Genomic DNA, 24,791 nt, shown 5'->3' with positions numbered 1-24,791 from the left:
GATACCAGTGATTAATGCCAAAGCCCTGTTGCTTGTGGAGAGGGTGATGTTTGACTTTCTTGTACAGCTGCAGTTTGTGTGGTGAAGGTGCTCTTACAATATGGTTGGGTCAGAGACATTATAGATTATTCATTACAGCAACAGTGATGATTTGAAAATAATGTCAAATCAACAACAGTTTGTATTTTTATTATCATGCTTATAATTTCACAAAAATACTATTGAGAACTTTAGACATAAGGCCAGAGATGGAGATATTAGGTCAGGTGACCAAAAGTAGGTTTTGAGGGATGTCTTAAAGGTGGAAAACAGACCTGTGAGATTTTGGTTGCAAATTTCAGACCATGCTGCTTCAGCAACTGTAGAAACAGCCACACAGATGAAGTAATGAATTAACAAATTGTTGGGAGTCTCAAAGAAAATGGGTTGTCGAGGTCTCAAAGTGTGTGTGGTGCAGGGAGCTAGGGATTATCACAGCCAGGAATTAAATCAAGTGTGAGAAATTTAAATTGAGGGATATTGGCAACATGCTGGCAGGTGAGACTAGATTGGGTTGGGATATCTGTTTGGCATGGATGGGTTGGACCGAAGGGTCTGTTTCCATGCTGTACATCTCTATGACTCTATGTTGTTGCTTATGAATAGGAGACTTTTGATGAATCAACAAGCAGATATTTAGATGTTCTTGAGATTACAGGGAGGTTGAATATGGGAAGCTGGCCAGGGAGTGAGTTTGGATAATGAAGTCTAGAGATAGCTCATATACTTTCATCACATTGTGTTGAGACAAGGGTGAAATCAGCTCGAAATAGTGATCTTGGAGTGGGGCTGAGCTATCACCCTCACCTCACCTCTGGGATTCAACTGGTTGTCAGTTTGTGAATCAGGCGGTGACACAATCGTGAGCTTATTGGCCCTGGTGGAGCCTAAAGTTGCAGAGCAGCTGTTGCTTGGTAGCCCTGGTGATGACATCTTCCATCACTTTACTGCTGATCGAGTGTAGACTGATAGATGGAAATTGCCTGGGTTGGATTGTTCTGTGCTTTTGTGTTGAACATCCCTGGGCAATGTTCCACATTGTCGGTAGATGCCAGTGCTGGAGCGGTACGTGGCTCGGTGGGTGGCAAGTTCTAGAGCACAAGCCATCAGTATGATTGCCAGAATATTAGCAGGGCCAGTAGCCTTTAACTACTTAACCATTTCTTGATGCGATTCAAACTGAATCGAACTGGTTTAAAACTCACATCTGTGATGTTGGAAACCACTGGAGAAGGCTGAGATGGATCATCCCACTTTGCACTTCTGGCTGCAGATTGCTGCAAATGCTGTCATCTTATCTGGTGCATGGGTATGTGAGGCCCCTCCATCAGTAAGGGTGGGGATTTCTGTGATGCTTCCCCCAGTGAGTTGTTTAATTGTCCATCACCGTTCACAACTGGATGTGGCAGAACTGCAGAGCTCCGATCTGTTGCATTGGATGTTGGAACACTTAGCTCTGTTGCTTGCTGCTGATGCTGTTTGATATGCAGGTAATTCTGTTTGATAGCTTCACCAGATTAGCACTTCATTTTTAGGTATGCCTGGTGCTGCTCTTGGCAAGCCCTCCTTTACTGTCCATTGTGATGGGTGAGTGCAGGATTTACAAACCCATGAGATTACAGATTGTGCTGGAGTACAGTTCTGCTGCTGTTGATGTCCCACAGTACCTTATAGATACCCTATTTGAGATTCTACATCTCTTTGAAGTCTGTCCCATTTAGAATGGTGATAGTGCCACTCAACACAGCGGAGGTTTTCTCAACTTTAAGGCAAGGCATTGTCTCCAAAAGGAACATGTGATGGTCGTTCTTACCGATAACTGTCATGGCCAGACATATCTGCAGCTTGTCAATTCATAACAATGAGATCAAGTATGTTTTTTTCCTTCTTGTTGGTTCCCTCACCACCCACTGCAGACTCAGTTGAGCAGCTATGTCCTTTAGGACCTGGCCAGCTCAGTCAGTAATTCTGTTGCAGAGCCAGTCTCGATTGTGGACATTGAAATCCTGTACCCAGAGTATGTTTGACACCATTTTGTTGCCTCAGTGCTTCCTCCAAATGTTGTTCAACATGAAGGAGAACTGATCCATCAGCCAAGGGAGGACGGTACATGGTAATCAGCAGGAGCCATGAGACTCCCAGGGCGAATCCTCCCTGTCTGTACACCACTGTGCCACCACCTCTGTCTGGTCTGTGCTGCCGGTGGGACAGGACATATCCAGAGATTTTAGGAGAAATTGAAGACTGCAGATGCTGGAGGTCAGAGTCGATAGTGTGGTGCTGGAAAAGCACACCAGATCAGACTGATGAAGGGCTGAGGCTCAAAACGTCGATTCTCCTGCTCCTCTGATGCTGCCTGACTGTTGTGCTTTTCCAGCACCCCACACTCGATATCGAGGGATGGTGATGGTGGTGTCTGGTCATTGTCTGTAAGGGATGATTCCGTGAATATGACTATGTCAGGCTGCTTCTTGACTAGTCTGAGGTACAGCTCTCCACATTTTGGCACCAAAAACCATATGTTAGTGAGGAGGACGTTGCACCATCGAGAGGGCTGATTCTGTGGTTGTAATTTCTGGTGCCTTGTTAGATGCCACATGGTCCATCCAGTTTCATTCCTGTGTTGAGACTTTGCAGTGATTAGTACAGTGAGTAGCTGGCTGGGCCGCTGTCAGGTTGGCAGGATTTTTTTTTTACCATTGACAATGGTTTCATGGAAATCAGGAGATTCCTAATTCCAGTTATTTTTTCATGAATTCAGATTCCACCATCTATAAAGATGGGATTCGAACCAGGACTTCAGTCGTTTGTTTTAATATTCTGGATAAAAGCTAAACACATCAGGTTTGTTCACTCATTTTAAATATCACTAACCCTGGATTTGTTTCTTTGTAAAACACTGTCCATCATCCTGTCTCCTCTATCCTCCCCTCCAATAACATGAGTGAGGAGCACATGGAGTTTCTCTGTCACCATGACTGAGATAATCCGATCTGCTGCTTCCCTCCCTCCCACTAGCCCACCGAGCCAAACTGCCTCACGTGGTGTTCCTGGTTTTTGTCCTAAACCTACATCGTTCTCCAGTCTCTTGTTAAGCCTTATCAGAGCTCATCTTTACAATTTACCCAAAGCTTGCTAAACCACAGACTTTCCAACACTCTGTCTCCTCCTCCTCCTCACCGATTCACAGATATTGTTCCTTGTTCTGGCTGTCTGTCTTTTCTGGTTATGCCCTTCTCTCCCCTTCTTTGAAAAACTTCCTTTTGACCTCATGGTTTTTGGAAAATCCTGCTCCATTTCCACTCTCTCTTTCCTTTCTGAATTCCTTGCATTTGGTGTCCCTCCAGTATCTATCCTTGCTCTCTCCTGTATCTCACCTACATACTGCCAGGAGTTGACATTGTGAAAAAGCACCATGTTAGGTTTCACATGTACACTGACACTGTCCAACTCTCCCTCCCCACCATCCCTCTCCATTGTTCCACTGTTACTCAGTTACCAAACTGCTTATCACATTCCCACTACTTGATTAGCTGCAGTTTCCTCCAATGAAACATTGTAACGGTTAAACCCATTGCCTTCAGTTGTTATTCCAAACTCCTTTCTCTTACTGCTGAGCCTCTCCCTCTCCCTGGTAACTGTCTGAGGCAGAAATACGTTCTTCACAATATTGCTGTTATATTTGACCCTAAGGTGACCTTCTGATCAGACATCTGCACAATCCCAAACACCAGGGAATTCCAATCTCTTAAACATTGTCTGTCTCCACCTCACCCCAGCTCCATTGCTACTGAAACCCCTTACCCACCTCTGTGTCGCCTTAAACTTGACGAATCTGAAGCAGAACCCTTGATTCCGCGACTGACCCAGAATCTGGTTCCAGACTCCCTTTTCAGTATTAACACTCGGAAACATCCACTCAGTATTTAACCTGTCAAACCCCTTAAGAATCCCATCTGTCTCAATGAGATCACCTCTCTTTCTCCAAAATCCAATGAGTAGAGTCCCAACCTGTTCAGCCTTTATTTAAAAGATAATCTCTCCAAACCAGGGATCATCCCAGTGAATCTTCCCTGCTGAAAAATGTGTTGCTGGAAAAGCACAGCAGGTCAGGCAGCATCCAAGGAGCAGGAGAATCAATGTTTCGGGCATAAGCCCTTCAGCTTATGCCCAAAACGTTGATTCTCCTTCTGCTTGGATGCTGCCTGACCTGCTGCGCTTTTCCAGCAACACATTTTTCAGCTCTGATCTCCAGCATCTGCAGTCCGCACTTTCTACGAGTGAATCTTCCCTGAAATGCCTCCAATAAAGTGACACATTTCCTTATCTAAAGGGACCAAAACTGCTCACTTTACTCCAGATATGGTGGTCTCACCACCACTTCCTCACGTTACTCTCGGGTATATACTCCAAACTCTCATACTGAAAACCCTCTGAACAAAACACTCCATTCCCCTTTCTGATGACCTGTTGTAACTATGTACAGTAATCCTGCGCCAGGAGGAGGGGATGGTGTGGGTTTCTAACTTGAACGGAGAGTGACAGATTTTATAAACTTGTATTACAGGATATTACAGGTGGACATTCAGATGGTAATCTCAGTAAATGTTCTGCCAAACTCTGAATTACTCAGTACATCAGGACCTGGATATTCGCATTGTGAGTATTGCGTTCCAGATCAATCCCTTTTGCTGCTTAAAAATTCTCCTTTGAATCATCACATTCTCTCAAAAGGTCTCCCCAAACCTTCAATGTGTCATGTAATCCTTTTATGATGACCTGATGAGTGTAAGGTTTATTATTCGGATGTGTAATTTTTGTACAAGGATGTCACAGAGAGGGAGCAGAATATTCTTAAAGGGGAGAATAACCATTTTGAGGGGAGGCTGTTGTTTATTGGTATCAATGACATAGGAATAGAAGAGTTCACATTGTTGGATCATTCGAATCTCTTGTGGGGTAGAATTGACCTCCATCAGAAGGATGGATTGTACCTGCACTGAAAGGGAAGAGTTGCTAGTGCTATTCAGGAGGCATTAAACCAGTGAAGGAATGGAGGTATACTCAAAGAGAGAGTGAGGAAAGAGCCAAGTCTGAGGCTGGTACAGTTCAGGCGTCAAACAGTCAAGGCAGGCAAGGGCAAGGCACAGAATGAGGTCGGACTGAGCAGTTACACTGCATTTATTTCAATGCAGGAGGCCCGATAGGTCGGGCAGAGGAGCTCAGGGTATGGTTTTGAACATGGCACTGGGATATTACAGCAATTACAGAGGTATGACTTAGGAATGGTTAGGACCAGCAGCTTAATGTTCCAAGGTATAGATGCTATAGCAAGGATAGAAAGGGGGCAACAGAGCAGGGGGGTGAGATGGTTTTGATGAGGGATAACATTATGGCTGGGCTTCAGGAGGATATTCCTGGAAGTACATCCAGGCAAGTTGTGCAGGTGGAACTGAGAAATAAATAGTCAGCCGGGAATTGAGAAGTAAATTTACTAACAGATCACTTATCTGTAAGAATAGTATGATTGTATACAAGACTTGACCTTTTTAACTTCACTCACAGGATGAGGGTGTCACTGGCTGGGCCTCAAGGGCAGTTAAGATTCAACCACGTTGCTGTTGGTCTGGAGTCACATGTAGGTCAGACCAGGTAAGGATGGCAGATTCCTTCCCTGAAGGATATTAGTGAATCTCATGGGTTTTTTTTTGCAACAATCAACAATGGATTCATGGTCTTTAATAAATTCTTACTTCCACATTTTTATTGAATTCACATTCCACTGTCTGCTGTGACAGGATCCAAACTCGAGGCCCCAGAACGTTATCTGGTTGTCTGGATTATCCATCTAGCGATAGTATCACTAGACCATTGGGCAGGGTGAGTGACTGAGGTATCAGTGGGGCAGCACATCAGCACCAAATATCCCATGGTCTCTGTGGAACATAGAAAGGGCTGGGGAGGGAAATATATCCCTGGTGGTGGGGTCTGACTGTAGGTAGCGGAAATTGCAGAGGTTAATGCGCTGTATCTGGAGATTCGTGGGGTGGCAGGTGAGGACCGGTGGATTATATTCTTATTGTGGTTGGAGGGGTGGGGGGAAGGTGGAGGTACGGGAAGTGGAGGATATGCATTGGAGGGAATTTTTGATCACGTGGGAGGGAAATGCAGTCCTTGAAATAGGAATCCTTTCTGGGATGTCCTGGAGTAGAATTGCTTCTACTGTGAGCAGATATGGCAGAGGCGGAGGAATTGGGAGTACAGGTTCATGTTTTTACAGGAATATACTCAAGGGAAATCAGATGAGCAAAAAGGGAACATGAAATATCTCAAGGAAATGGTTTAAGTAGAATCCAAAGCGATTCTACAAATATATCAAGGATAAAAGAAAAAACAGACAAAGAATACAACTTCTTAAAGATCAAGAAGGCCATCTGTGGAACAACAGGAGGTGGGAGAGATACTACGCTACTCTTTTCTGAAGAGTTTGGAGAACTTGATAGTTAACAACAGTGATAACTTGAAAAGTGTCCATGTTACAGAGGATGTGATACTGGATGTCTTAAATGGCATCAAGGTGGATAAATCCCTGGGTCCTGATCAGGTGTATCCCAGAAATTTGTGGAAAGCTAGGAAAGCAGTGCCCCTCCCTGAGGTATTTATATCATCGTTTGTGACAGGTGAGTTGCTGGAAGACAAGTGTTGTTATTTTAAAAAGGTGGTAAGGAAAGGCCAGGGAACAAGAGAACAGGCAGCCTGAAGTCAGTGGTAGGCAAGTTGTTGGAAGGGATTCTGAGGGATAGGATTTACATGTATTTGGAAAGACCAGGAAAGATTAAGGATAGTCAACATGACTTTGTGTGAGTAATTCTCTCTTTCTAACTTGATTGAGTTTTTTTGAAGATGTGACAAAGATGATTGATGAAGGCAGACTGTGGACGTTGTCTGTATGGACACTGAACGATGTTCCACAAAGCAGACTGGTTAGCAAGGTTAGATAACATGGAATGTTGGGAGAACTAGCCATTTGGATACAAAACTGGCTTGAAGGTAGGAGGCAGAGGGTGGTGATGGAGGGTTGCTTTGCGACTGGAGGCGTATGAGCAGCATTGTCCTGCAGGAATGGATATTCGGTCCTCAAATAAATGACTTGGATGTGAATATATGAGATATAGTCAGTGGGTTTACAGAAGACACCAAAATTGGAGGTGTAGTGGACAGCGAAGAAGGTTAGTTCAGAATACAACAGGATCTTGTTCAGATGGAACGAAAAATGGCAGACTGAGTTCAATTTAGATAAATGTGAGCTATTGTATTTTGGAAAGGCAAATCAGGGCAGGACTTATACACGTAATGGTAAAGTCCTTCGCAGTATTGCTGAACAAAGAGACCATGGCGTTCAGATTCATTGTTCGTTGAAAGTAGAGTCGCAGATAGGCAGACTAGTGAAGGTGGTGTTTGGTATGCTTATATTTATTGGTCGATGCATTGAATACAGAAGCTGGGACATCATATTGTGGCTGGACAGGACATTGATTAAGCCATTTCAGGAATTCTGTTTTAAGTTCAAAATCCCCTGTTCTGGGAAGGATGTTCTGAATCTTGAAAGAGTTCAGACAAGATTGACAAAGACTTTGCCAGGGTTGGAGGATTTGGGCTACAGGGAGAGACTGGGGCTATTTTCCCTGAAGAGTCAAAGACAGAGGTGACTTTATGGAGATTTATAAATCGTGAGGGGCATGGATACGGTGAACAGCCAGGGTCTTTCCCCTCCACCCCCCCCCCCCCCCCAGGTGAGGTGGGTCCAAAACAAGAGCAAATGGGCTTAAGTTGAGAGGGCAAAGATTTAAAAGGGATCCAAGGGGCAACGTTTTCAAGCTGTGTGTGGTGTGTGTGTGAATGAGCTGCCAGATGAAGTAGTGGAGACTGATACAGTTACAACATTTGAAAGGCATCCGTGAATGGGATGGGTTTTGAGAGATAGGGCCCAATAGCTGGCAAATGGGACTCCAGTAGTTTAGGATTCCGAGTCGGCATGAACGAATTAGACCGAAGGTCTGTTTCTGTGCTGTCCATCTCTATGACACTAATAAATTAAGATGCGTTCCTCTTTTGTGGAGAGCTAGCAGAAGCACAGATAATTGTCCTTGGAGCTGAGACGGTTAAGCAGTGATTTGGACCAGGTGCAGATTTGTTTCCAAACAATTGATTTGCAGAGAGAGAGGAATTGTTAGCACGATCACAATTTTTCGTAACTACTTTCAGGTAACTGGCAAATAAAGCAGAGTGAAAATGGGAACATTATTTCACTCAGTAAGTTCTGCGCACCTGGAATAGGCTGAACGGCAGCTGGACACAGATTCAGCAGGTGTTCTCAAACAGATTTATAATTTTACTTTTTAAGGAAGGACTTAGTGGGATTTGGGCAAGTGAGAGGGGAGTTGGGACAGATTTGCAGCATCTCCAGAGGGAGAGAGTACAGTCCCAATGGGCTGAATAGCCCCAGCCCCTGTGCTCTGTGATACTGCCCCATTCACTGTGAATGATGAAGCTCATCCCAGGGCAGAGAGAGAGAGAGGATCCCACCACTTACCTCACAATGGGGCCCGGCTGATTGATCTCAAACAAGTACACTGTTTCGGAAAGCGTAGGAGGTCACCCTCTCAGGGGCATATCGCACTGACAAGCAAGGTACTGGTACAGAGACTGGCTCCAATGTAATGTGAGGTATATGAGGTTCCTGGTGATCGATGGTGATAGCAGATTCTCTGGTATAGGGCACAGACTGCCGTTTCTGCAGCTGACAGTGAGACATCAGAATGGGTGGTACCTCCCTGGTGTCAGGGACAAGGATGTCTCGGAGAGGGAGCAGAGTATTCTCAAAAGGGAGTATGATCAGTGGGAGCTCATTATACATTCGTACCAATGACATCGGAAGAGGAAAGGATGAGGTTCTGACGAGAGAATATAGCAAATTATCCTGGAGGATAAAAAGTAGGTCTTCGTGGGTAGTAATATCTGGATTACTCTTTGTGCCGCATGCTAGTGAGAGTAGGAACAGCAGGATAGAGCAGATGAATGTGTGGCTAAGGATCTGGTGCAGGGGAGAAGGATTGCCATGTTTGGATCATTGGAATCTCTGCTGGGTTAGAATTGACGTGCATAAGAAGGATGGATTGTACCTGAATTGGAAGGTGTCTAATATCCAGGCAGGGAGATTTGCTAGTGCTACTCAGGAGGCATTAAACCAGTGAGGGAGTGGGGGGTAAACCTAAAGGGATAGTGAGAGAAGAGGTATGTCTGAGCCTGGTACAGTTGAGAAGTTAGACAGTCAAGGCAGGCAAGGGCAAGGCACAGAACGAGGTGGGACAGAGCAGTTTCACTGCATTTATTTCAGTGCAAGAGGCCCGTCAGGGAAGGCAGATGAGCTGAGGATATGGTTTTGAACATGGGACTGGGATGTCATGGATATTACAGAAACTTGGCTCAGTGATGGATAGGACTGGCAGCTTAATGTTCTAGGGTGCAATGGAAAGGATAGAAAGGGGGACGAGAGGAGGCAGAATGGCGTTTTGGATTAGGGATACCTTTATGGTTGTGCTCAGGGAGGATATTGGGAATATTTCCAGTGAAGTTACTTGGATAGAATTGGGAAATAAGAAAGGGATGATCACCTTGTTGTGGTTGTCTGCTTGGGTTTCGTCTGGTTGCTCTGGTTTCCTCCCACTGTCCAAAGATGTGTAGGATGGGTGGGTTATCCAGGCTGAATTGCCCATAGTGTTCAGGGATGTGCTGGCCAGGTGGATTGCTCATTGGAATTGCAACATTATAGGGGTAGGGTAGAAGGCTCTGATGTTCAGTGTGGATGTGATGGGCTGAATGGCCCGCTTCCACGCTATCTGGATTCTCTGATAATTCTACTAGCTTTAAAATAGTTACAGAAAATAATAGACCAGATCTAATAGGTAGCCTTCTAAATTGGACAATTTCGATGGCACAAGGTAAGAACTTGCAAAATTTGTTTGCGGGAGGTTATTTCCAGGGAAAGGGATGGCTGGACAAAAGAGTAACCAGGCAGAGAATAGCAACCCTCAAAAATCAGTAAGGCTGTCTATGGAACCGCAGGCGGTGGGAGAGATTCTGTAAGTATTTCACATCAGTTTTTACTGAAAAATGATATGGAAGCTCGAGAGTTTGGAGAAATAAATAGTGATAATTTGGCAATTGTTCATATTACAGTGGAGGAGCTACTGGATGTCTTAAAAAGCAGAAAGGTGGATAAATCCCAGGAATCTGAGCAGGTGTATCCCAGAACTTTGTGGGAAGCCAGGGAAGTGATTGCTGGGCCCCTCACTGAGATATTTGTATCATCGATTGCCACAGACAAGGTGATGGAAGATGGGTGCCATTATTTGAGAAAGTTAAAAATCACACACCAGGTTATAGTCAAACAGGTTTATTTGGAAGTGTGCTTCCAATTAAAACGTTTGGACTATAACCTGGTGTTGTGTGATTTCTAACTTTGTACACCCCAGTCCAACACTGGCATCTCCAAATCATTATTTGAGAAAGGTAGTAAGGAAAAGCCAGGGAACTATAGACCGGTGAGCCTGAAGTCAGTGGCAGGCAAGTTGTTGGAAGGGATTCTCAGGGACAGGATTTACATGTCATTGGAAAGGCAAGAAAAGATTAGGGATAGTCAGCATGGCTTTGTGCATGGAAGTCATTAACTTGGACTTGAGAAAGACACAAGGTTCCACATAACAGACTGGTTAGCAAGTTCAACACCATAGAATACAGGCGGAACTAGCTATTTGGATACAACATTGTTTGGAAGATCAAAGAGTCATAGATGTACAACACACAAGCAGAGACCCTTCGGTCCAACCAGTACATGCTGACCAGATATCCCAACGCAATGTAGTCCCACCTGCCTGCACCCGGCCCATATCCTTCCTATTCATATACCCATCAAGATGCCTTATAAATGTTGCATTCGTCCAACTTCCACCACTTCCTCTGGCAACTCATTCCATACACGTACCACCCTCTGTGAAAACGTTGCCCCACAAGTCTTTTTAAAGTCTTTCCCCTCTCACCCTAAACCTATGCCCTCTAGTGCTGGGATCCACCACCCCAGGGAAGAGACTTTGTCTATTTATCCTATCCATGCCCCTCATGATTTTAAATACCTCTATAAGCTCACCTCTCAGCTTCCGACGCTCCAGGGAAAATAGCCCCAGTCTATTCAAAATCTATTCAACCCCCAGCTGAGCTCAAATCCTCCAATCCTGGTAACTTTCTTGTAAATCTTTTCTGAACCCTTTCAAGTTTCACAACATCCTTCCGATAGGAAGGAGACCAGATTTGTACGCAATATTCCAATAGTGGCCTCACCAATGCCCTGTACAGCCACAACATGACCTCCCAACTCCTGTACTTAATGTTCTAACCATATGCCGCCTTCACTATCCTATCTACCTTGGCTACACTTTGAAGGAGCTATGAACCCGCACTCCAAGGTCTCTTTGTTCAGTAACACACCTCAGGACCTTACCATTAAGTGTATAAGTCCTGCTAAGATTTGATTTCCCCAAATGCCACTCCTCAGCCCATTCACTCATCTGATCAAGATCCCGTTGTACTCTGAGGTAATTGTTTTCACTGTCCACTACACCTCCAACTTTGGTTTCATCTCACTAACTATGCCTGCTATGTTCACATCCAAGTCATTCATATAAATGATGAAAAGTAGTGGATCCAGCACCGACCCTTGTGGCACTCCACTGGTCACAGGCCTCCAGTCTGAAAAACAACCCTCCACCACCACCCTCTGTCTTCTGCCTTTGAGCCAGTTCTGGATCCCAATTGGCCAGTTCTCCCTGTATTCCATGAGCTCTAACCTTGCTGAGCAGTCAGTGTCTTGGTGGAGGGTGCTTTTAGGACTGGAAGCCTGTGGTGAGCAAAATGCTGTCAGGCTGGGTGCTGGGTCCACTGCTTTTTGTCATTTATATCAATGATTTCCATGTGAATATAGGAGCTATGGTTAGTAAGTTTACAGTAGACACCAAAATTTGAGGTGCAGTGGACAGTAAAGTTACTTCAGAGTACAATGAGACTCCGATCAAATGGGCTGAGGAGTGGCAGATGAAGTTTAATTTTGATAAATGTGAGGTTCTGCATTTTGGAAAAGCAAATCAGGGCCGGACTTCTACACTTAATGGGAAGGTCCTGGGCAGTGTTGCTGAACTAAGAGATCTTGGAGTGCAGGTTCATAGTTCCTTGAAAGTGGAATCATAGATAGGCAGGGTAGTGAAGAAGGTGTTTAGTATTCTTGCCTTTATCGGTCAGTGCATTGAGTACAGGAGTTGTGACGTCATTTTGCGGCTGTGCAGGACATTGATTCAGTCACATCTGGAATTCTGCTTTCAGTCCTGGTCTCCCCACTATCGGAATGATATTGTGAAACTTGAAAGGATTCAGAAAAGATGTGCAAAGATGTTTCCAGGGTTGAGGGATTGAGCTAAAGGGAGAGGCTGAATAGGCTGAAGCTGTTTTCACTGGAGAATCGGATGCTGAGGGGTGACCATAGAGGTTGATAAAATCGTGAGGGGCATGGATAGGGTAAACAGCCAGGGTCTTATTCATGTTTAGGTGAGTCCAAAACTAGAAAGCACAGGCGTGAGGGAAAAGATTGAAAAGGGATATTAGGGGCAAAGTTTCAAGCTGAACGTGATACGTGTATGGAATAAGCTGCCAGAGAAAGTGTGGACGCTGGTATAGTTACAACATTTAAAACGCATCTCATTGGATATGTGATTGGGAAAGGTTTAGAAGGCTATGGGCCAAGTGCTGGCATATGGGACGAGATTAATTTAGGATATCTGGTCGGCATGGACAATTTGGACTGAAGGGTTTGTTTCTGTGTTGTACATCTCTACGACACTAATAAATTAAAATTAAGATAGGTTTCTCTTTTATGGAGAGTTAGCAGAAGGTCAGACAATTCTCCTTGGAGCTGAGAAGGATAAGCAGTGATTTTGACCAGTAGTTGATTTGTTTCCAGGATATTTCATTTATAGAGAGACAGAGTGAGAAATTTTTAACGTCACAATTTTTAGTAACTACTTTCAGGTAACTGGCAAATTATGCAGGTTAAAAATGTGAAGATTATTTTACTCACTAAGTTCTGAGCATCTGGAACAGTTTGAAAGACAGCTGAATGCCGATTCAGTAGCTATTGTCAAAACAAATTTGAAATTTAACTTTTTAAGGAAGGATTTGGAAGGCTATGTCCAAATGGGAGGTGAGTTGGAACTGACTGGTACCATCTCCAGAGGGAGAGAGTACAGCCCCAATGGGCTGAATAGCTCCCAGCCCCTGTGCTCTGTGATACTGCCTCATTCACTGTGAATGATGAAGCTCATCACAGGGCAGAGCTGTAGAGATGTACAGCATGAAAATACACCCTTTGGTTAAACTGGTCCATGCTGACCAGATATCCCAACCTAATCTAAGTCCCATTTGCCAACACTTGGCACTTATCACTCTGCACCCTTCCTATTCATATACCCATCCAGATGCCAAATGGTATAATTGTACCAACATCCTCCACTTCCCGACAGAAGATTCCATACACGCACCAACCTCAGTGGGAAAACAATTGCCCCTAAGATCCATTTTAAATTCTTCCCCTCTCATCTTAAACCCATGCCCTCTCATTCTGGACTCACCCACCCCAGGGAAACGACCTTGTCTATTTATCCTACCCATGCCCCTCATGATTTTATAAACCTTTATGAGGTCACCCCTCAGCCTCTGATGCACCTGGGAGGATCCCACCACTCAGGTCACAATGGGGCCTGGCTGATTGACACAGCTTCAGACCAATCGGAGAGTTGGCATGATCCTCCAGCCAATGGGAGTGAATGAGGGGTGGGTCCAGCAGGCCAACACATGACCATCAGCTTTGCAGGCGCAGTGTCACTGTGAGGGAGGACTCTGAGTGTGAAGGGAGTGGGAGAGAATGCAGAGACTGGGAGAGAGATGGAGTTAGTGTGGACTGGGAGGGTTGATAAACACTGTTTCAGTCTGCTAGAGCTGAATTAGATACTCCGGGTAAATTGAAAGAACTGTGGATGCTGTAAATCACACACAACAACTGAAAGTACTGGAAAAACTCAGCAGATCTGGCAGCATCTGTGAAGTGAAATCGGTTCGCATTTTGGATTCGGTGACATCCTCAGGAACTGATGCTACTGAGAAAAAAATGTTGGTTTTTATGCAGAAGGTAGGGGTTAAGGAGTAAATGATAGGGGGGATAGAGTCCAAAGAGAGAGATAGGAGCAGTTGGACAAAGGAGTGGATAACGATCTGAGGGGGAGGGTGAATAGCTGTTTATGGGGACTGTTAGTGGCTAACCATAGGTAGTGTGTAATGCCAGGCTATGTAATAAAAAGGCCTGGTGTGTGGGGTAAGGGGCAAAGACACTAGGACGTGGGAGAGTTCAGGACCTAAAATTATTGAATTTGATGTTGAAGCCAGAGGATTGTAGGGTCCCTGACTGGGAGATGAGGCGTTGTTCTTCCAGCTTGTGTTAAAGTGTGGCGCTGGAAAAGCACAGCAGGTCAGGCAGCATCCAAGGAGCAGGAGAATTGACATATTGGGCATGTAAGCACTTCATCAGAAATGTGGGAGTTGGGGGAAGAGGGCTGAGAGATAAATAGGGAGGGGTGTTTGGGGTTGGGGGGAAGGGAGCTACGAAGAGACTAGGTAGATGTAGATGGGGTAGTGGTGAGAGGGTGGAATGGATAATTGGGAAGGAAGGTGGACAGGTGGGACAGTTCAGGAGGCCAGTGCCGAGTTGGAGGGTTGAATCTGTGATAAGGTGGGGGAGAGGAGATGAGGAAACCTTGATGCCGTGTGGTTGAAAGGTTCCAAGGTGGAAGATGAGGTGTTCTTCCTCCAGGCGTGGGGTGGCTTGGATTTGGGGGTGGAGGACACCCAGGACTTGCATGTCCTTGGCAGCGTGGCGGCGGAGGTGATGTAGCTGAAGTGGTCGGCCACAAGGTGGTGGGGTTGGTTGGTGCATGTGCCCCAGAAATATTCCCTGAAATATTCCACAATTTGGCGTCCTGACTCCCCAGTGTAGAGGAGACCACATTGAGAGCAAAGGACACAATAGTTGAGGTGTTTGGGTGGGCAGGGAAATTTCTGCTGGATGTGGGAGGATCCTTTGGTGCCTTGGATGGAGGTGTGGGCACAGGTTTTACACTACTTGCAGTGGCAAGCGAAGGTGCTGGGAGTGGAGGATGGGTTGGTGGGGAGCGTGGACCTAACGAGGAAGTCACAGAGGGAATGGTCCCTGTGGAATGCTGAAAGGGGAGGGGAGGGAAACATATCTCTGGTGGGGTCTGATTGTAGGTGGTGGAAATGGCAGAGGATGATGTGTTGTATCTGGGTGGAAGGTGAGGAGTGGGGGGATCCCATCCTTGTTGGGGTTGGAAGGGTGGGGTTCAAAGGCAGTGATGTGAGAAGCGGAGGAGATACACTGGAAGGCATTGTTGACCACATGGGAGGGGAAATTGCAGTCCTTGAAATAGGAGACCATTTGGTATGTTCTGGAGTGTTCTGCCAGCTTGTATCAAGCTTCACTGGAACACCGCAGTAAGCATGAGACAGAGATGTTGAACAGGGAACAGTCTTGTGTGTTAAAGTGACAGGCAACTTGAAGCTCCGGGACCTTTTTGCAGCCACAATGTAACTCATCAGTCACCATTTCCACCACCGCTACTGAGATGCTACCAGGTTCCTGTCTCCTCCACTAACAGCTTTCCACCCTTCCACCAGATCGTTATTCACTCCTTTGTCTTTCCAAATGTTCCTGTCTCTCTTTGCATTCTATCCCCACCTATTATTTACCCTTTAACCCCTATCTCCTGTAGTCCAAAGATGTGCAGGTTCAGTGAATTGGCCCAGCTAAATTTCCCGTAGTGTTCAGGGATGTGCATTAGTCCGGGGAAATGGAGAGTAATAGGGAGGGGAATGGGTCTGAGTGAGATGAACTTCGGAAGGTGGGTGTGTAATTGTTGGGCCGAAGAGCCCGTTTCCACGCTATAGGGATTCTACTTTTCCCAGCTGTTTTCGGTTCTGATGAAAGGTCACAGAACCCGTGATGACCCTTGGTGTTTGCAGGAGGCGGAAAGGGGAGAGTGGCAGCAGAAACCGGATGAGATGTATCAGTGTAGACTGGGAGGGTTTAGTCATACTCTGTGCAGGTCGTTAATCTGAATTAGAAAATCCTGGTCCCACATTTGCAGCAAAGGGGAAGATGGCTTGGGCCTCATGCAGTGAGAGGTCCTGGGTTATGGCCGCCATCTTTATTTGGGGCAAGGTACAGCAAGGCGCATGCACATGTCCTCTTTTGGGGAGGGGGGCGGGGTGATTTCAAGAGGAGTGTTTACACATCAAACACATACCAAGAGAAGTGTTCGCCTTCACTATTCATCTTGCACTGATTGTGAGCTTTGTTTTGCGAATTCATTTTCTAGGATATTAATTGAGAATAATTGAGACTGGGATCTCAAAAACAAGTTTCTACAGTCAGCGGAGTCATCAGGATCTGAATATCATTGGCATTTAACTATGGAACGAGAAAGGTTTGTTCAGTCTGGGAAAATATCACCAATAGTTTTGTCAAGCAAAAAGCAGAAAGATGTTCAAGTTCATGGTCAGATCACCCTTTGGGTATGTGTTCAATTCTTGGCCCTGCAGCTGTGGAAGGAGGTATTGGCCTGAGAGAGAGCACAGATTTATCCAAATGCCAGATTTAGTCCCAGTCACCCACTTCATGATGTTAACTGTAAACTCCCTACTTCCAATTCCCTGCAAGCTTCTCATTGAATTTCCTTGTGGACTCAAATTCCAGCACCATTTCAGGTGGAACATTCCAGATTCTGACAACTGTCTGTTCATCCAGAAACTGCTGAAGTCCATGTTGACTCTGGGGTTACAAAGGGCTGAACTGAAAGATGAGATGCTGTTCCTGAGCTCCCATTGAGATGCGTTAGAACAGTACAGGAGGCTGAGGGCAGTGTAGGTATGAGCAGACATTGAAAATGACAGGGCTGTACTGAGAGTGCTGCTTGGCTCAATGAGTGTGTTTTGGAGTTGGGTGTAAACAGAGTGAGGTGAGACTGGGAGAAGGTGAAGCTGAAACTCAGGTTTAGTTCAGGCCATTCAATAATTCACGTGGTCCCAATGGAAACAACCAATTTCTCAGTGATACCTGCGGAGTATTTAAGTTTTTAAAGTATGACATATCTACTGACGTAAAGATTTTTTTTATTATCATGTACATGTTTGAAGTGAAGGAAGGTTGCTCACTCATTTAAATTTTCTTAATGGGAGTAACGAGATGAATGTAGAGAGATGTTGTGATAGGAGACCTCAGACCCGTGGTGTGGTCCTCTTGTACAGTGTGGGAAATAAAGGACGCTTCCAGTGTGCCTGACGGCTATGTGTGCTGCAAGTGTGTCCATCTGCAGTTACTGGGAATCTGCTTTTCAGACCTGGAGCTGTGAGTGGACTCACTGTGGAGCATCTGAGAATGTTATGGACAGCACGTTTAGTGAGTTAGTCACACTGCAGGTGAGGGCTACACAGGCAGAAAGGGAATGGGTGACCATCAGATCAAGTAAAAGGCTCAGGAAGGGAGTGCTGGAGTTCCCAGGTGGTCATCCCCTTCTCAAACAGATACTGTATCCCGCTTGGGATTCTGTAAGGGCGGGAATGGGTGGGGTAGCTTCTCGGGAAATCAGCACCAGCTAGGGTCATGCCACCACAGAGAGCTACGCTGCACAGAGCGGGAGGAAAGAGAGGAAACGCGGCTATAGTGACAGGGGATTCAATGCTCAGGGTTAGGGCGGGCACTGCTGTGACCACAGACGTGAATCCAGGATGGTATGTTACCTCCATAAAGCTTGGATCCGCGCTATCATGGAGCGGCTGCAGGACTTTCTGGAGCTGGAGGTTAAACAGCCCGTGGTGTGGAACACACAGATACCAATGACATCGCTAAACAGAGGGATGAGGGCCTGAAAGCTAGATATAGGGAGAGCAGAGATGCATTAACCGAGCTGGAAGTTTTTGTTGCAAATGTTTCGTCCCCTGTCTTGGTGACACCCTCAGTGCTTGGGAGCCTCCTGTGAAGCGCTTCTGTGATCTTTCCTCTGGTTGCCAGTTCCAGCTGTCCGCTGTCGTGGCCGGTGTATTGGGTCCAGGTCGATGTGTTTGTTGATGGAGTTTGTGGATGAATGCCATGCTTCTAGGAATTCCCTGGCTGTTCTGAATTCCTAGAAGCATGGCACTCATCCACAAACTCCATCAACAAACACATCGACCTGGACCCAATATGTCGGCCACTACAGCGGACAGCTGAAACTGACAACCGGAAGCGGCAGGGACAGGCCACTATAAACACCGGAGGAAACACCACAGAAGCGCTTCATAGGAGGCTCCCAAGCACTGAGGATGTCACCTAGCCAGGGGACGAAACGTTTGCAACAAAAACTTCCAGCTCGGCAAACAGAGCCACAATAATGAGCACCCGAGCTACAAATCTTCACACAAACTTTGAAGAGATGCATTAAAATGTAGCTCCTGAAATGTAATAAGGTCAGACTTACTCCCAGTGCCATGTGCTAGTGAGAGGAGGAATAAGAGGGTAGATCAGCTGGATGTGTGGCTGGGGAAATGGTGTACCAGAGAAAGGTTTAGATTCTTCAGGCACTGGGACTGTTTCTGGGTGAGTCCTATGCCAGCCTGACCGGTTACCCCTGGGCAGAGCTGAGACAAATCTGATGGGGGCTTTTGCAGTTCCATTGGTGAGGTTTTACCTAGTCTGGCAGGGGGTTGGGAACTAAAGTGTCGGCTTAGATGGGTCAGATTCGGGTCAGGGAATGGGAGGTAGAATATTAGTGATGTAGTCAGCAGCTCAGAGAGCCAAAGAAAAGGAGGATTAAACGAGGATTGAGTCCCTCTTCAGCCATCAGTCCTCTCAGAAATGTGAGTCAACAAAATATGGAGCTGTGTACATGTCTATGACTCTATGTGCTTCAGCAAAATGGTGGAAATCTGCAATAAGAACATAAATTGCTGGACATCCTCAGCAAGTCTGTCAGCATCTGAAATGGTGACAGATGCCGGAAACATTGCAGCCTTGCAGAAGTGTTTAGATGATCACACCAAGATGTTACACGGAGTGCCAGAACATGGGACTAGAATAAATAGGCGCTTGATGACCAGCATGGATACGATGGGGTTGGAAAGTTCATGTTTTGGGTCAGGACTATTCATCCGGTCTGACAAAGTGTCCTGACCCAAAACATCAACTTTCCTGCCCCTCTGATGCTGCCTGACCTGCTGCACTTCTCCAGATCCACATTGTATAAACTCTGACTTCCAGCATCTGCAGCCCCTAATGATCTTCACATCCCAGGACTCTGGCTGGTGACCCTCTCTCTCAATAACCAGGATAGCTTTCCTTGGGAAAGGGGAACAAAGGTACACGCAGTACTCCAGGTGTGGTCTCACCAAGGCCCTTCCAGAAAGGGATTCCTGCTCCTGTACTCGAATCCTCTCACTAGGAAGGTCACACATCATTTACATTCTCCACTGCTTCCCACTCCTGCCTGCTTCTGAAAAGAGGGAATCTCAGAGAAACATGGAATAAAATGGGGTCAGAGTCTCTGTTATAAAACTGTTGAACACAATGCCCCCATCAACTGCACGTGCCTGGTGTGATCATCTAAACACTTCTTCAAGGCTGCAATGTTTCCTGCATCTGTCACCATTTCAGATGCTGCCAGACCTGCTGAGGATCTCCAGCACTTTGTTTTCTCTGTTGTAGAGTACTGAAAGGGGGGATTTGTAGTTGAGAAATTCACATTGAATTTCATGTTCAATTTTGATGCTTACTGGATCCGTGCCGATCTGAATATCATTGGCCTTTTCATTTGGAACGAAAGGTGTGCATTCTGCCCGTGGACGAATATCTCAATTGTCAGCATGACTGGAAAAAGTACTGAGACAGTGAAGTCTGTGTTAGCGTGGGGACTGTGGAGAGAAATTTCATTGGTTTTTGAAAGTCTAAAAAATCATGGCACATTTCCCAGGAACAGTTAAGCCACAGATTGGTTTTGTATGAGGGCAATTTACCATGAAACCAGAAAGACAAAAGGATTCCTGCATCATGGAAAAAGCTATGAAAATGGGATTGTTGTAACGGAGTGAATTATCGATCATGGATTGTAATCCATTGGCGTTGTCACGTCGGTTCCAGTGCCGTGGGGAAACACGGGAAATGTGATGGATGCAGTGTAGGTTTCAGTTATTAAACTGGAAAGGTGCAGAAGAAATTTACAAGGATAATGCCAGGTCTCAGGGGTCTGAGTTACAGGGAGAGGTTGGACAAGCGAGGACTTTTTTGTTTAGAGCAAAGGAAACCGAGGGGGAATAATTTACAGAAGTGTATAAGATCATGAGAGGCCTGGGTAAGGTGAATGCACTCAGTCTTTTTCCCAGGGAACCAAGGATTGGACGGCATCAGATTATGATTAGAGGAGAAAGAATAAAAGGGAAGCTGAGGGGCAACTGTTTTACACAGAGGGTGGTATGTATATGGAATGAGCTGCCAGTGGAAGTGGTTGAGGTGGGTACACATAACAGGTAAAAGGCATTTGGACAAATACATGGAAAGCAAAGGGTCAGAAGCAGATGAGCCAAGTTAGCGTGGATGGACATTCTGGTCGGCATGGGCAGATAGGGCCAAAGGGCCTGTCCCTGCTGTAGGATTCTACAATTCTAAGTGTATTTGCTATTTCTCCCACTAAGTCTGTTGGTACCCTGGGATGTATTCCACCAGGGCAATGAGACTTGTGTACCTTTAGCTACATTAACTTGCCCAGCTCTAACTCTTTCATGATAATGGTTGTTTCAAAGTCCTCACCTTCCTCGGTATGCTTATCAATTACTGGCATGTTCTTCGTATCCTCCACTGTGAATACTGACTGCTGTGTACTCATATTCCTGAACCCTGCTGGATAGGAATAACTAGGCACAGAACTCTGAGAGGTCTTCTTTGAGTCTTTATTGATGAGACATGGCAGTTACCTGGATAGTGTACATGCAAAACACCTCCAGGCAGCATCAGGTAACTCCCCGCCTGTCCGATGTGCCGCTCCCATTCTTATACCTTTGTGGTTTGGGACTTCGAATAGAGACTGTCTCTCAGTATTATCTCCATGGCAACGGCAGTTAGAAAGTCTAGTTCAGTTTAGCATTTGTGGTTAAAACACACGCCCCTCCCCCACGGCCCCGTGGCTCCCTCAAGTATCTGACAGACGCTTCAGTTTCAGTGGGGCCGTCTATCAGGATTCTGATATGGAGGAGCTGGTGTTGGGGTGGGGTGGACAAACTTATAAATCACGCAACAGGTTATAATCCAACAGGTTTATTTGACAGTACAAGCTTTTGGAGTGTGCTGTGATTTGTAACTTGATCAGGATTATCTCTATGGTAACAGTGAAGTGCTTCAACAATTACAGAGGCCATATGTTCCCCACACAATAGGTTCCCCTCTAGCAGTGTAAACTGCTATTCCGGCCCTGGGGATAGCTGCTCATCACTTTTCTCCCCCAATCCCATCTAGCTCTCTGTTGATCTTTGAAGTTTTTGTAATCTCCTAATTTTTTTCTTGGTGTCTTTGCCAATTTGTATGCCTTCTATTTCACTTTGATAGACTTCCTTATTTCGTTAGACACCCATGGCAGATTACTCCCTTTCCAGCAGTCCTTCCTTTTCACTGACATGTGCTTTTGCTGAGCACTTCGAAAAATTCTTTGATATTCCTCCACTGTCTGTCAACTGTCCCACCATAAAGTCTTTGCTTCCAGTTGACATGAACCAACTCCTGCCTAATCCTATTGTAGTCTCCTTTGTTTAAATACAGGATCTTGGGATTTGATTTAATCTTCCCACTTTCCATCTGTGTTCTAAATTTAACCAGACTTATCACAAATCTTTTATCAGATTACGAGGTGAGGCGATGTTTCCTGGGTGTTTTGGGTTTAATTGTCAGAGACCTTGGCTTTGTAATAAAATACAGGATAGATATTCACAACGGAGTATTCTGGACGCTGTGAATGTACGACACAATCTAAAACCATAAATCACTGTCTGCCCTCAGTTAAAATTGCAAAATAATTATCTCCTACATGCTTCCTCACTATCTAAGTTTGGAATGCTAATCCACCTAACTATCCTGCTTTTTCCGAAAATCTTTGGTGAAGCCTCACAGTGGTTAGCACTGCTGCCTCACAGTGCCAGAGACCCGGGTTCAATTCCCGCGTCAAGCGACTGACTGTGTGAGTTTGCACGTTCTCCCCGTGTCTGCGTGGGTTTCCTCCCACAGTCCAAAGATGTGCAGGTATGCTAAATTGCCCGTAGCGTTAGGTAAGGGGTAAATGTAGGCGTATGGATGGGTTGCGCTTCGCCGGGTCGGTGTGTACTTGTTGGGCCGAAGGGCCTGTAATGTAATCTAATCTAATCTAAAGGTGGTGAGTTTTGGATTCAGCTTTCCAGTTATTACCGTAAGAAGATAAGCCCTGGGCACAGGAGAAGCAATGCAGCCCCTCGAACCAGCTCCACCATTTAATACGGCGATGATTGAGCTCACCTCGGTCTCAGCTGGATTTTCCCCCCAGCTCTCTCTCACCCTTCAACTCATTGCAAATTAAAAATCTGTATCTCTTCGTTAAATTTGCTCATGTCCTGGCATCCACTGCATTTTGAGTAGCGAATTCCACAGATTCAAACACATCGAGATAGGTATATTCTTCTTCATGAGAATAGAATAGTCCCTAAAATACAGAAACAGGGTATTCACCCATCAAGTCCACACCCTACGATGAGCATCTCATTCAGACCCATCCATTCCCTGTTACTCTGCATTTCCCAATGTTAATTGCCTAACCGGCTCATGCCAAATTGCCCACTGGGTCCATGCATGACCAATCCACCTCACCTGCGCATCTTTGGACTGTGGGAGGAAACTGGAGCACCGAACAAAACCATGCAGACACGGGGAGAATGTGTAAACTCCACACATTTGCCTAAGGCTGGAATCAAACCCGGGTCCCTGATGCTGTGAGGCAGCAGTGCTAGCCACTGAGACACCTCTGCTTGAAATCTGCTTCCCCTTATTAACCTCCCCACCATGCAATTGGCTGAATGTGTATTTCTTACGTCAGAAATCGGGTTGTCTAAGCGGATGTCTCAGTAAAACCCAGTGACAGTCCAAATGTCCTGTGTGTCTGAATGGGGATCCTATACACAACACCCACCAGCCCACACTTTCTTTCACTTTTCAGAGACAGTTCTCCAGAGGCTTCATGGGGACTACAACTCCAACAATCCCTGAGGCAGGGACCACACGTGTGCGGGGAAAACCAGCACTGGACATGTACAGAATGTGGGTGAGTTTTGGAGCATTTGCTTTGGGGTAACTAGCGGAAAGCATTTCACACTTTGGCTGGCGAAGGGACGCATCTGCTTGTAGTATTGTTGGGGGGTCAAAGTGTCACTACACCCACTTGGGACCAAGTTCCATTCGCAACTTGTCATAACGTTGGGAGTCGACCAATGAGGAAACAAAGAAAGATCTGACCCATTCTCCCAGACTGAAGGTTGCTCTTCTGTCCAGGATCTGCCATCTCCCTTTCTGTTTCCTTTTGTTTCATTCTGCTGTTACATTATTGACTTGCAGCAACTGAAGGGAAAGGAAGTGAACCCAGAAAGGGTGCAGAGTCTAACCAGGGACGGGAAGTGGTGGCATGGATCTGTTTATCAGTTACTCCATTAGAATGTGGAGGGTGTACATTAGGGGGTAGCAGAGTCAGAATGATGGGAGAGAGTAAGTGGGCTGGAGGGTTACAGCTTTGGGGGAACAAAGGGGAAAAATATTCCAGAGATACTAGAATTGTCTGTTCTGAATTTCTAATCTGTACCTATTCACTTATACAGTGTGCTAGATGGTGAAGATTTGTGGACTGAAATCTCAAAATCATGTGCCAATCATGATTGAGTTATCCAGAATTTGACAAACCAAAGATGTGGAATTACTCGGCCAAAATCCTGCAACACTCTCCCTCCCAGCATTGTCGGTCTATCTGCGCCAAATGGACTGCGATTGGTACAAGATGGCAACTCACTACCATCTTCTTAAGCGTACCTAGAGATGGGGAACAAATACTGGCTGAGCCCATATCCTGGAAACGGTTTCTATCTCTAGTTGCTGAAACCCAGTTGATATTACTGCAGGATGATGAGGGATGCTGACTGCCTTGTCCAGGAGGCAGCACCATCACATTTCCCCTGCCTACACCTACACAGTAACACAACAACATCACTGGAACAAAAGGCAGTGAAGCCAAAGGAGGACTTTGATATAGAGCTGAAAATGTGTTGCTGGAAAAGCGCAGCAGGTCAGGCAGCATCCAGGGAACAGGTGAACCGACGTTTCGGGCATAAGCCCTTCTTCAGGATATAGTTCTTCGAGGTAAAGTCATCAAAGGGGATTGGAACACAGCAGGAACAGGAGACTGAGCTGGATTGTCAGCTGTTTCCCATTGAATGGTGGAGCACAATCGAATGACCGCCTCCTGCTGCTATCTTCCAAGTATGTATATAGCCAT

General features: G+C 45.7%; 1 long non-coding RNA gene across 2 annotated transcripts; it reads left to right on the top strand.

The window, feature by feature from the left end:
- LOC148135800 (uncharacterized) lies at positions 1-24,339 on the top strand. 2 transcript variants are annotated; one of them, XR_015754802.1, is made up of 7 exons: positions 1-108; positions 2,801-2,883; positions 4,607-4,698; positions 5,605-5,691; positions 16,590-16,697; positions 23,469-23,573; positions 24,121-24,339. It is a non-coding gene; the product is annotated as an uncharacterized LOC148135800 (long non-coding RNA). The 2 variants fall into 2 exon arrangements; XR_015754803.1 differs by lacking the exon at positions 16,590-16,697.
- The last annotated feature ends 452 nt before the right edge of the window (positions 24,340-24,791 follow it).

Source organism: Chiloscyllium plagiosum, unplaced genomic scaffold (genome assembly GCF_037043375.1).
Source record: "Chiloscyllium plagiosum isolate Xiang-an unplaced genomic scaffold, Cpla_swu_hap1 HiC_scaffold_48, whole genome shotgun sequence".
Lineage (NCBI taxonomy): Eukaryota > Metazoa > Chordata > Chondrichthyes > Orectolobiformes > Hemiscylliidae > Chiloscyllium > Chiloscyllium plagiosum.
Note: the sequence above shows the minus strand (reverse complement) of the source record. Positions and strands in the feature narration are given on the sequence as shown.